The following is a 13,596-nucleotide window of genomic DNA, read 5'->3' as shown; positions in this document are numbered from 1 at the left end:
ACAGAGAAGTTTCCAGGTCGTCTGGAGAGCAATTACCTCCAAGATTTAATCAAGATATGTGTGTAACTGGGGGATTTTATGAGAGAAAAAAGGATTTTTTAGAGTTAACGCGTTTGGTTGGGTGTTAGTCTCACGACACATTGATTTTCTTGAAATGAGGAAGATTTCAGTGACTGAAAAGAGACTCTGACAACAATGAAGCAACACGGATGCTCGCTGCCCTTTGAGGGTGTACTTTGACCTGAATGATAACATCAGGATGCTGACATGATCACACTGGCAATGCTAGCAGGAAGATTAGAGATACAATGTTTACCTCGGTCACTGTCTTAGTTCAGATACTGACAAGTTGTCAATCTGTCAGCAGAATTAGGGAAAAATTACCACACTGAGTTTAATGAGACTTGGAGGAGAGGTGGAGCATAGCAATGGAAAAAAAAAAAATCAGCAAATTTTGGTGCCGCTTTTGTTAAAATTAAAAGATACTCACTCCAGATTCAGCTTCAGACAACTTCTTTGATCCCAAGAAGGATAGTTAATTCAGAAATCAAAGAGGTAGAAGAGGACGGAGAGGACCAGTATGCTGAAGAGAACATAGAACAGGCTGAAGGAAAACACCAGGAAGGACCAAGAAAGGTGGAAGATTGTAGAAATGGCATGAACAATAATGAGGAAGAGGATTACGAAGAGGAAGAAGAGGAGGTAGAGGAGGGTACAGCAGGTCGAGACAAGGGAACCAATAGGAGGGCAGAAATGTAGGACGGGCATGAACACTGACCAGCTGAAGTGCCTTTTTTAGCAGCCTGTAGAGCCAGTCAGGTCTTTCTTTCTCTTGATTCCCAAATGAATAAAACCAGCGATCCATTCAGAATATCAAGCTTGGAAGATGGGGATGCTATTCCAAACACTGTGTTGTTGGAAACTTGCGACTAATCGGGTGCAAAGGGGATATATTGTGTAAATATGCACAAAATTCAGGGCAGTGGGCAAGTGGTTTACACGTCAAAAGCAACAAATTACTTTCATACATGGATCAGTGCAGAGTTAGCAACAAGCAGCAGCAGTGAATTAAATAAAAGCTTCTGTTAGAGTTCATGTAAATCTATTCTAGTCTGAGCATTCAAAGTGAATATTGTACCCGACGAAAACTTCAGTGGATCACCAAAGTTCTTGCTATTGAACCTGAGTAATGTGTGCAAGTATGGACGAGATTTTATAGTTAAACACTCAACAGATCCCAAGAATTTCACCGAAAACCACACATGCTAATCTGCTGGAGGCACCAGTGGTGTCAACAAAAGCAGTGAGATTCACGTTCAGTTCAAAGTTTTATGACAATCCATGTAAAAGTTGTAATATCTGAGTGTGGCCTAAAGTCATGGACTAAATATACAGGGTTATTCAAAAAGAATGAACCAATTCCATCACGTAATATTTTAATAAGGAAATTCAATAGAAAACTCCCACCAAGTCACAAGTATTCTACTCACAATCAACTTTTATTTCTTGTCTTAAAAGTGTTCATTGTGGCCTCTTCCTGTAGCACGGACAACATCAATGTAAGAAGAGAATTCCTCCCAGACGTGTATGAGCATGTCACCATCCACTGAGCTGATCGCTGTTGTTATTTGATGTCATTTGATGACCTTAAACATCAAATAAAAGTTGATTGTGAGTGGAATACATGTGACTTGGCTGGAATTTTCTGTTGCTTCTCCTTAAATAACCCTGTACTTCTCCTAAATGCACACATGGACCCAATTATGTAGATATTTTACAGCAAAATTCCATTTATCCGTTTTCCATACAACACCCAATCCTCATTAGGGTCAGGGGGTGCTGGAGTCTATCCGAGATGATTTGGGGCGAAGGCAGGGGACACCTTGGACAGGTCACCAGTCTGTCACAGGGCTACACATAGAGACAAACAATCACACTCACATTCACACCTACGGACAATTTAGAGTTACCAATTGACCTCAGTATGTTTTTGGACTGTGGGAGGAAGCTGGAGAACCTGGAGAAAACCCATGCATCCACAGGTAGAACATGCAAACAACATGCAGAAAGATCCCAGGAAGACCGAGGCGCAAACCAGGGATCTTCTAGCTGCAAGGCAACAGTGCTAACCACATAACCACTGTGCAACCTTATAGCAAAACTGCCAGATGTTATTATGATGCTCTAACCTGCCACAGCTAGTCAGCATTTTGTCTTCTAACAACCTGATAGGAGGTCAGATAAGATAAAGAATCACTTGATGATCTTCACAAACTAGTGGATAGTCTAGGTCTTTGGCCTACTTTGATCATTATTTTATTGATCTTCTGGGAATCCTTTGGCTGTCGGTGTTATCTGCAGCGTTACGACATGCAGATCCTGCTCAACCTGCAGGTCAAAGGTGAACCAAGGAGGCTGGGAACAGGTTTCACCTCAACCAGAGTGTGTCATCAACACATGGAGTCTACTCTGTCTCCTTTATGCAATGATTTCATTATCTGCTGTGGTTTTCAGTGATGTAATTGAAGCTGCATTTAATCAGTTAATAAGTTACAGCTGCTCACAGTGCAGCTACAGATTCTGTAACCCCACCTGTTGATAGAAGGAAGGGATGCTTTTTTCTTTCACTCGACATTACATGAGGTTAATATGAACGGAGCCAGAACATGGGAGCGCCATGAGATATGATCTGATACAGATCTGACTCTAATGTGTTTATCCAGGAGTGGTTCTGATTCGCAAAGAGGTAAAAATAAATAAATAAAAAACCTCTAATATGTGTTTGAATGATTGTGTAAACAGTTTGTCCCTGGTGGCTGGGAGTGACATTAACGTGACCTCAGTAATGATGTAAATTCAGTGAAACCTGGGAGTCACCGGCTGATTTCCCAACACACTGGATTGAGGATGTACTACGTGATCTTGTGCACAAATTCATCAAAAACACCCCGAAGACAGAATCTAGGAGGCTAAAGTAATGTTTAGTTCAAGCAGCAAGTGAAAAACTTTGTGTAATCTGATCTTCAGCAAATAAAGGGAAGCAGAACATAGCTTTAAAAGGGTGGAACTGTCTACGATAAAGTGCAATAAAACAGTCATGGTTTATGACAAATAGATATAACAGGGTGGTTTATTTGTTGGATTTGAATGGCTTTAATGCTGAGCTGAGCCCTAATAATACAGGGGGAGGTGGAGCTCCAGGCCTGGTGGGCTATAAATAATATGATTAAGACATATTTTGAGGATTTTTAAGTTTTGATTTCTGTGTTTCATACAATGCAGAGGGATGCCATGTGTAGGGATTGAACTTATAACCCTTCATTTCCAGGATGATTGGTCCATATGAGTGGAGCTTCACTTTTAATGAGACGCTTAAAGCACAGGTCTTAAGTCAGGGCAGAGAGCAGGCATGCACAACTCCAGGACCCTAGCAGGACTCCGCCAAGGCTGCTCATTGCCCCATAAGGCATTGTCAGAAATGCAGCATTTGTTTATTAGTTATTGATGATCAGAAATCACAGGAACATAAAATGTGACCATTTAATATAGATGTGATGTGTGTTATGAATGTGTACGTTATGTACGGACACCGAATGCGGGAATAGATGGGACTCAGAAACACCCCCACAATTTAATCAGTTGTTCCTTGTATCATTTCAAATGGAAAAGTCCCGATAAGTCCACAGTGGTGGATTTGTAGCAGGATCACAATCATGTGATCATCAGCAGGCAGCTGACGTAGTGTTCACTAGTCATAGTTACAGTGACACCTTGACGCTATCTCACAATGATCATTAAACAAATCTTTGGATCCAGACTTTAAGCCACATCACTGCCAAAATCTAATCACTTTGTCCTTGTGTCATTTCTGACCTTCCCTTAAAATTTCATCAAAATCCGTTTGTCTGTTTTTGAGTAATGTTGCTAACAGACAGACAACATATGACAATGGTCACAAAATTACGCTGCATTCCTTGGCGGAGTAATAAAATAAAATAAAACTGTGCAGCAAGGATACTTGAAAAAACACGTTAAGAACTGGGGAATACTGTGACGTTTAAAAAAATCTAAAACTATAAAAAGTGCAAAAAAATGTCATGTTGCTACAAAAGTCTTTAAAATAATTATGTTTAAATACATTTTTACATTGTAAAAGTAAGAATTACTGTTTATAAAAATACAGATTTTTGATGTGACTATGCACAATTTTTGTCTTTTTTTTACAGTCATCATGTAAATTTATGTAATTTACCAAAAATAGAGAAAATCTATAAAATAACAGTGAAAACACAATATTTTTTTGCTTATTTTAATACAATACAAAAATCCATGTAATTTTACGATCAAATGTTGTTAAAAAAAAATTATCATTTGTAAAACAAATGTGGGCATATTTTAGGGTTGGCATGTAAATGAATCCTTTTTTTCTGTGGTTTTACTAATTATTACCTGTAATTTAACAAGGGGTCAAAAATGTTAAATAAAAGTAAATTGTTAAAAAATTACAAGTATTTGCAGGTAAATTATTAAAAGCTGTTTTTTACGGCATATAATTGAGTAATCAATACTTTTACTGACTCCTGTGCTTTTTCTACTGCTACCTGTACAAAAAAAGGACCAAATACAGTGAATTTAATGAATTTCTATTTACTCTGAATTGCACAACGTTATAATATCTCATGAAGATATCTTGCGACAAAAAAATCGATTATTTAGATAATTGTTGCTTCTTCCTTTGTCTGCTCTGACTTTGTTCTGCTCTCCAGTCATCACATACGATCTCACAGTAGGAATATTTACACCATGGAGTCGAAAATGATTTACAGCGTTTGTCTAAACACTAGCATCTCTTGTTTGAAGGGTAAAGCTGTCACTGTAGCATAAATACTGTTCACTCTGTCTATTTAAAGGAAGAGTTTTTGCCTTTTACAAGTTATGTGCAGCAGCAACATCAAAGCTGCGGCTCCAGAGGACACTGAGATGTTGTCATGTTCATTGTTTTTCTGGGAACTGGCGTGTTGTAGCACACGGGGGAGTTGTCTTTGTGCAGATGCACTCCTGTATTCTCAGCAATTTTTTAAATTTGATGATTTTTAGATGAGCAAGGAAATAAAGAAGAAGTATTTCTCAATTCCTGGGAGTGTTGGGAAGGTTATGAAACAGCATTTAGACACATTTTAGGTAAATAAAACACGCAGAAAATGTCAATCAGCAGACGAGAAAATGTATACATTTGGTGCCTGTTCAGAATTTGAGCTAGGTGTATAGCAGAGGAATAAATTGGACTAAAATGACCTCAGAAGTGCTAAACAAAAACATACGTCGACTGTTAATGTAGCACAGATCGGTCTATAACGAATTCTCATCAGGATCCAGAGTACAGTCTGAACAGGTGGGTTCGTCTAATGGACCCATGTATTGGGATGATCGGTGTTGGTTTGTCTGTCTGTTAGCAACATTACTCAAAAACAAACAAACAGATTTGGATGAAATTTTCAGGGAAGATCAGAAATGACACAAAGATCAACTGATTAGATTTTGGCACTGATGCAGCTTATAGTCTGGATCCACAGATTTGTTAAAGATTTCTGTACCATTGCGAGATAGCAGCATGGCGTCACTGTAACTATGACAACAAATGAGCACTACATCAGCTTCCTGCTGATGATCACATGATTGTGATCTCACTACAAATCCACCGCTACAGACCATGAATTTTTTTTATTTATTTTTTTGGCCTTTTTGTTGGGCACAATTGAGAGGCAGACAGGAAAGCAGGAAGACATGCAATGAAGGGCTGTGAGCTGGAATCAAACCCAGGCCGCTGCATTCATGGGTCACCAGTTCAACCAGTTGAGCCATCTGAGCTCCTGGACCGTGGATTTTGTAAAGATTTCATCTGTCAGAAATGATACGACTGAGCATCCTTGGCCCAGTGCTGCTCTCTGAGTGCTTTTCTTGTCATTATTATTACTTCTAACTTCACCTCTGTTATATTTTCTTCCACTTGCTGTTATTCCTTAGTTGGATATGACATTTTTGCTGCTTTTTTGTTTGAGTATCCATGTTTTCTTCTTAGCTCTGCCTGTAAAGCACAATGTAAACTTAAAGCATTTTACCCATAAGAACCCAGACCCATTTTTCCTTAAAGGACTTAATGAGCTAAGGTCAGACATAAAGCTTTACAAGGCAGAGACTGGGGCACTCAAAGCACTTGTTACACTGGTGTCACCGTGGGTTCTTCTGGGTTAAATAGGTGCTATATAAATAAGATTAGTAGTAGTAGTAGTAGTAATATTCGTGGTAGTGTTAGTAATAGGAGTAATGCCTGGCTTACAATGCAGGAATTTCATGCTGATTTACTCCCGTTTGACTCTTCAACAATTGGAAATCTGGTCTGGGAATCTGGTCTGAGCCAGTGTTTACAGATTAAGTCTAAACCTTCTGAGCTGCTTCCAGCCTCATCATGGCTGCCCTGACAATATCAGGCATGTTCGATATTTACAAGTGATGATCAAGATGCTTATCAGACATTCTTGCCAAGCGAGAATAAAGACTCTGGTCTTCAGCTACAGATATTAAAACCACCTACAGTTCCCTCTAAAGGAAAAGCAAACTGTGTTGGTCGCATCTTTTCTTCTGCTTTTGTTTATTTTCTCACTGCAAGGCAAGTTGTTGCGTCACAGTTTCCATTTTGTTTACATCCGTTTCCCCATTAGATCATGTGCACTGCTCCCTTATTGCTCCCTCTGGCAATGTATTTTTTAAGAATATCCTGCAGTGTGTAATGTGCTGTTTTCCAATCTTGTAGTGTTTGCATGTCTGGGATTAGAGAGAAGTTTCACCTTATGTGTGTGATTCAAACTCCTGTAGTCTGAGCCTGACATTAGTGAATATTAGCCCAACATGAGCCAAACTCACTGAAGATGACGTATTTGTTGTGTAAAAATCACACCTCTGTTCTTATTTCCGTGCAGGTTCATGTTTTCTATCTTAACTTCGCTATAAAACCCTGAGATACACTCATTCAACATAATAATCTTGGCTACTAATTGCATTACCCACAGCACTGTAAGGAAAATGCAATTTGTCATAAACTTTCCTTATCTCTACCAGATGTTTTTTGGCTACGGTGGTAACTGAACCCATGTAGTTTCAATTAACATCATTACAGAGCCCAAATATAGAGTAAAAAGAACATGTTCCCCAGCAAACTTCCAAAAATACAGCAGTATTCATAGACAAAACCAAAGCTGCTCCCACACTCTAGACCCTGGAAGTGCAGATTCTCCTTCAGACTTGAGTGGAGTTACGAGGTTTTCCAGCAGACGGTTACAGTAAGTACATTGCACCATGGCGTGACGTTACAGCGCTTCACACTGCAGCAAAAATCCTCCCTCTGTAGATGTTTTATATACGTCTCAGCAGCTGCCGAGAGTCTTTCCCTCATCCCTTCCCCGAGGTGTGGTGCTGTTTTATGAATGAGCTGTTATGCAAGAAAAAGTGACCTGAATACAGACAGACATGGGGGAGGGAGGGGGAGGAGAGGGGAGGACTGAAAGTACTGCGTGGCTGAAATTCAAGTGACATCATTCTGCTTTGAAAAGAACAAAATACCCTATGATTCATTTTTGCTGTACACGTTTGCAGCGAAATGACGACCACTGGGTGATGTTGTAACTCCGTGTTGTTGTGTTTGTGAGAAGCCGGAGATTTACTGGTGTTTATCAAGATGTCCAGGGTATAATCATCACAATGACCCCATGATAACCAGCAGTGATTCTGTGGTTGGAGGCACATCTCTGCGAGACAGAGGGACAGTGTGCCGAGGACACAGCCAGTCTATTACTCATCACCTTTCTGTGCAGAGTAAATCCACTTATTCTTTACTTTAACATTTCCCGATTGACTGATTACACAAAGTTCTGTTTCTAATCTGTGCTTATTGATCAGAAGGTTTTAATCTACACCTGTAGGAACTTGATTGATTTTCGTGGGCGCTGGGTTGAATCCTGTTTTGCAAGATATTTAAGCACAAAGATTCACCTACAGCGACTTCATGCTTGCTGCTGTTATCTCTGACCCATCCCACCTCTCTTATCTCAGTCCGATGTTTATGTGAATTCTGGGTTGGGTGACCTCTATACAACGTCTAAAATATCACCGCTGCACATTCAGGGCTGCTGATGGATCTGTCTTAAGGTTACAAAACAGTGACAGGGATGAGTATGCTATAAAATTACAACTTGGACAACTTGACTTGGAATTCTTTAGCTTAGAAATTAACTGGCAAAGGCCTTTTGTTTCTTAAGCAAAAATATCACAACCTGCCTGATTCCTCTGATGTAATCTGTAGCATGTTGAGTTCTGATTTTACTTTCTTTACGTTAGCATTTTCGACACTAAGATTTAATTGATTAAAATGGAAAATCCATCCATTTGGAGCTATACTCAATTCCTCCTCTAACCCAGCAGAGATTACCTGAGAGGTGTGGTTCATATTGGACAGATGGTTGGTTCATCTCAGGTCTAATCTAAACAGACCATAATACATGCTTACACCCATGTCCAATCCACAGTCACCTCTTCACCTATCATGCATGTCTCTGGGTTGTGGGAGGAAGACCAGACAAAACTCGCTGAGAACAGGTGTGCGTTATGCATGTGTACGTTATGTACGGATACGGAATCGCTTCACCTGCATATGTAGCGGGCGGAGGGAGATGATGGAACTCACCCTCACACTTTCATCAATTGTTTCTTGATCATATCTGACGGATAAGTCCTGATAAGGCAGCAGCGGATTTGTAGTAGAATCTCAATCATATGACGCAGTGTTCAATTGTTATACTTACAGTGATGCCGTGCTGCGATCTCACAATGATACAGAAATCTTTGACAAGTCCTTGGATCCAGACTATAAGCTGCATCACTGCCAAAATCTAATCACTCCTTGTGTCATTTCTGACCTTCCCTGAAAATTTCATCCAAATCCATTCGTCTGTTTTTGAGTAATGTTGCTAACAGACAGACGGACAAAAGTATGACGATCGTCACATAACTCCATCACTCCAGTTGCATTACTCTGCCACGTTTCTTGGCAGAGCAACAAATATTCCAACTGAACGAGAGCTTAATATAAATTACATTTTTTAAATTCAGAAATTCACTCTTTATTTCACTGATCTTTTACAGGGGGTCAAATGTCAGCAGTTCAATACTTGGTCCTTTGCCATTTTAAGTCCACTGACTCAAAGCTGCTGCCTACATGTAGCTTTAAAACTTGCAATCATTCCAGAAAAAGCCTCATTTGACTCAGAGTGGAAATGTAGCAGCTTCTTCTGCGTAAGACACATTTTAGCAGTCTGACCAGAGATTTACATCACAGGACAATCAATATCACAGAACCTGAAAAGGTGAAGTGTGTTTGAAATATCAGCTACAGCCTGACATGCCAATAATGTCCGGCCTGCCTTAATCTAATCTAGTACAAGTTACGAGATATATTGAAACCTGAATGATGAAAGCTCACTATCATCCTTCCGCCTGACTGGTTATTGATCAGCATCGTCAGCAGTGACACAGTAACATGGAATTTATTAGCACATAGTCGCCGGTTTGTTTACAAGTTGGGGTGGTGGTTACCCTGTACAGGCCCTATAAAGATATTCAGTTAATTATTTACATTCAACACTGCAGGCGAGACGACCAACCATCCCATGATGACTGTATGCGAGGAGGAGTGTCTCTGCAACATCTGATGAGGATCTGATCAATGTTCAAACCTCAAAACTAGAACCTGACTTTAAGATTTCTATGCTAATTAAAGCAGCCATCAGGAGAGAAATGGAAGGAGAGACGAGAAAATAGATAGATACTTTAACCCTCCTGTTGTCCTCATTTGCGGGCACCAAAAAAATATTGCTTCCTTGTCTGAAAAAAAAAATCCAAAAATTCAGCCAAAAAAAATCCAAAAATTTTTGAAAATTTGCAAAACATTTAGGAAGAAAATTCCAATAATTACTTAAAAGTTGTTTTTTTTTAAAAATCCCCCAAATGTGGCAAGAAAATTCTTGTCAATATTTTCCAAAAATGAGTAAAATCTTCCAAAAAATAAATCCTAAAAATATCTGAAGTGATTACACATATATCAGTAAAAATTCAAATATTTTGATTAAGAACATTGACCAAAAAAAAAAAAATCAACCAAAATCCAGCGAAATTCGCTGGATTTTGGTTGATTTTTTTTGTCAATGTTCTTAAAGAAACATTTTTAACATTCCTTTTTTTTCCACCAAAAAATGTTCAAAGATTTCCCAAAAATGTTGAAAATGTGGACATCAGAAGTTTCACTGTGAAAACATATTCCCCCCCCCACACACACACATTTTCAAACTTCAGTTTTGACCTGCAGGACGACACGAGGGTTAAGAATCCTTTACAGGAACTTACAGTGTCACAACAGTTTCACAACAGACATAACGCCACACATTTCCTGAAATAGCTTCCATAGTTAATAAGTTTAAAAACAAAAAGTAAAAAAAAACAACATGATGCTTGTGGATACCCTGACTGGACCTTTGTGAAGGCTCACACAAGATCCAGAAAGGAGAACAACCCAGTGAAGACAGAAGAGAAGGAGAGCAGGCGCAACAATATAGTGATCCCATATGTGTCTGAAAAACTGAGGAGGATTTTCAACAAACACCAGATCCCCGTCTTTTTTTAGCCAAATAACACCCTCGGGCAAAGACTGGTCCACCCAAAAGACCCCACACCACACAGCCAGAAGAGCAACCTGGTGTATGCAGTTAAATGCAGCGAGGAATGCTCAGATCTCTACATCGGGGAAACCAAACAGCCACTTAACAAGCGCATGGTTCCACACAGGAGAACAGTTCCTCAGGACAGGATTCGGCAGTCTTCCTTCACCTTAAGGAAGAAGGACACTCGTTTCAGGACACCAATGTTCAGATTTTGGACAGGGAGGACAGATGGTTTGAAAGGAGTGAAAGAAGCCATCCATGTCAAAGTAGAGAAGCCATCTCTGAATGGGGGGGTGGTCTGCAACATCATCTTTCGCCAATTTACAATCAGGTCCTTTCAAAACTCCCCAAAAGAACTACTCAGCAGAGTCATGCTAATGACCACCATTAGCATAGGAGGGCTCAGTGACATCTGTGCATTTCAACGACCCCCACCGATACAACGACCATCGTTGAGTAGTCAGATGAGTTTTGGTATCGGTCTCTGGAATAATAGCCCTGAACACACCTCACAGAGGTTTAAAGCTGAGGCAACACCAACCACCACCAGAACTGAAGAAGCCTCTTGGATAAGAAGTGAAATGTCTTCAAGGAACTTTCTTAAAGTCCATTGGATTGATTTAACTTTGGATAACCATGACCTGGATGAATGAGAACCTACACAGACAAAAGGAATCCCTGTTATCACCTCACAGACACACAGAGATGACAGAACAGCTCCCTATTACGTCAGATGGACTATCTTAGCTTGTGATGTTTGCATTTATGCACCTATGCAAGGATGTAAATCAAACATTTTCCCACATCACATCAAAATGCAAAAGTCTCTTTACGGTGTCCGTAGAAAACGCCGCTGAAAATACTGGTAGAACTTTGCAGAACTTTCTCAAAACAAATATATTGTAGCTGCAGCCTTCGATCCTCCAGTGTATCTATGAGAACTGGGTGGTCATTACTCTGTTTCAGGTTCACTGGTTTGTCTTTCTTGGACATCCTAGTTCTTGTCAAAGTGTCTCAGATCCACATGTTGCCCATTTTTCCTGCGTCTAACTTCAAGAACCGACTGTTTCCTTAATGCTAAATATCTTCCACCTCTCGTCAGATCAATCACTGTTATCCACTCCACCTGTCGGTAGTTTCTATGTTGCAGCTGATTGGTGTGTGAAAGTCAGATCTCCTGGGTTGTTAATTAAAGCTTCTTCATTTCTGTGGTCCCAAATTACCTCAAAATACACAACGTGCTCCAACATGTGCAACATTTCTGAGCAGCCTAACCTGTCCTCGAGATGAAAACAAGAAAGGCAGCAGGAGATTCAAAAGGCTAAGAGGCTAAAAGAACAGGCTCGGGTTTGTAATACCTTCTGAAAATTCTCAAAAAATGACTAAAAAAACTAATTTGCATTCTCAGCAAACTCCTGCCTGCGTTAAAAACCCACTGCAGCTGTCTTGTGTAACATCTCTGAGCGCTTTTATGTAAAACTCCTGGAAAAGTCAGACAAGAAAGAGCTGTTTCAAGTACCTGCTGTGGCCAAAAACAAAAATACAAAAAAGGGATTCCCTTTTGGGTGGCTGACTTCAGTTTTTACGCATGAGAGAGCAACAAGGGTGGTTATATAACGGCGAGGAGGGGTTCAGGTGAGATGCTTCTGACTGCAGTCCCCCTTTACACTTCATCTGCAGTGGGACAGAGAGGGAGGAGAGGGGAAGAGAAAGATGGAAAGGAAAGGGGAGGAAGGGAGGAGAGATGGTGGAGAGCAAGAAGGAGAAGAGAGACGACGAAAGAGGGGAGAGAAAAGGGAAGATAGCAAGACAATAATGGAAAAGACAAAGGAAAATGAAAGGAGAAGGGATGGAATAAGAGGGGAAAGATGAAGGAAAGGAGTGAGAAGAGGAAAGGGTGAGATAGAAGAGAAAAGAGAGAGAAATATGGAGAATAGTAAGGAAACGTGTAAAGGCAACAAAGAAGAGGAAAGAGGAAGAGAGGGAAAGAGCAGAAAAGAATATAAAAGAGGGTAGAGAAAAGGAAAATACAAAGATGAATATTAGGGAAAAGGAGGAAAGATTAAGAGAGAAGAGAGGGATTGAATAGTGGGGGAGAGGATAGGAGTGAGAAGATTAGAAGAAAGAAAGAAATGGGAAAGAAAGAGAGAGTAGAGAGAAGTTAAAGGAAGAAAGAGAAAATATGGAAAGGTATGAAAGAAGGAAAAGGAAAGATGTGAAATAGAAATGAGCTGATTAGAGAATAAAAGAGAAAAGGAAGGAGAAAGGAGAAAAAGGAAAACAGCAAGATGAAAATGATGGAGAAGGTGATAAAATGAAAGGAGAATAGATGGAATGAGAAGGAGAGATGATAGGAAGGAAATGGAGTGAGGAAGAAAGAGAAAGAGGAAAAGAGGAATGACACGGAAAGATGAAGAGAGGAGATGAGATGGGATGGAAAGGGAAAGACGAGGAGAAAAGAGGAGAAAAAGGAAAAGCAAGATGAAAATGGGGAGATGGAGGGAAAATGAAAGGAGAAGAGCTGGAATGAAAAGGAGGAGAAGATAGGAAGGAAATGGAGTGAGGAGAGGAGAAGGGAAAGGGGAAATAGAGAAGAGAAAAGGAGTTGAAAGAAATGGAGAGGAGAGAAAAGAATAACAGTGGAAAGACGAAGAAGAAAGAAGGGGAAGGTGAAAAGAGGAGAAGGGATGAAAGAAGGAAAGATGAGGGAGCAGATAAGAGGAAAAAAATAGGGAAGAGAAAATGAAAAAAGCAAGATGGAAAAGGGAGGAATGGAAGGAAAATGAAAGGAGAAGAGATGAAATGAGAAGGAGAGATGATAGGAAGGAAA

This window comes from Acanthochromis polyacanthus, chromosome 1 (assembly GCF_021347895.1).
Source record: "Acanthochromis polyacanthus isolate Apoly-LR-REF ecotype Palm Island chromosome 1, KAUST_Apoly_ChrSc, whole genome shotgun sequence".
NCBI lineage: Eukaryota > Metazoa > Chordata > Actinopteri > Pomacentridae > Acanthochromis > Acanthochromis polyacanthus.
Note: the sequence above shows the minus strand (reverse complement) of the source record.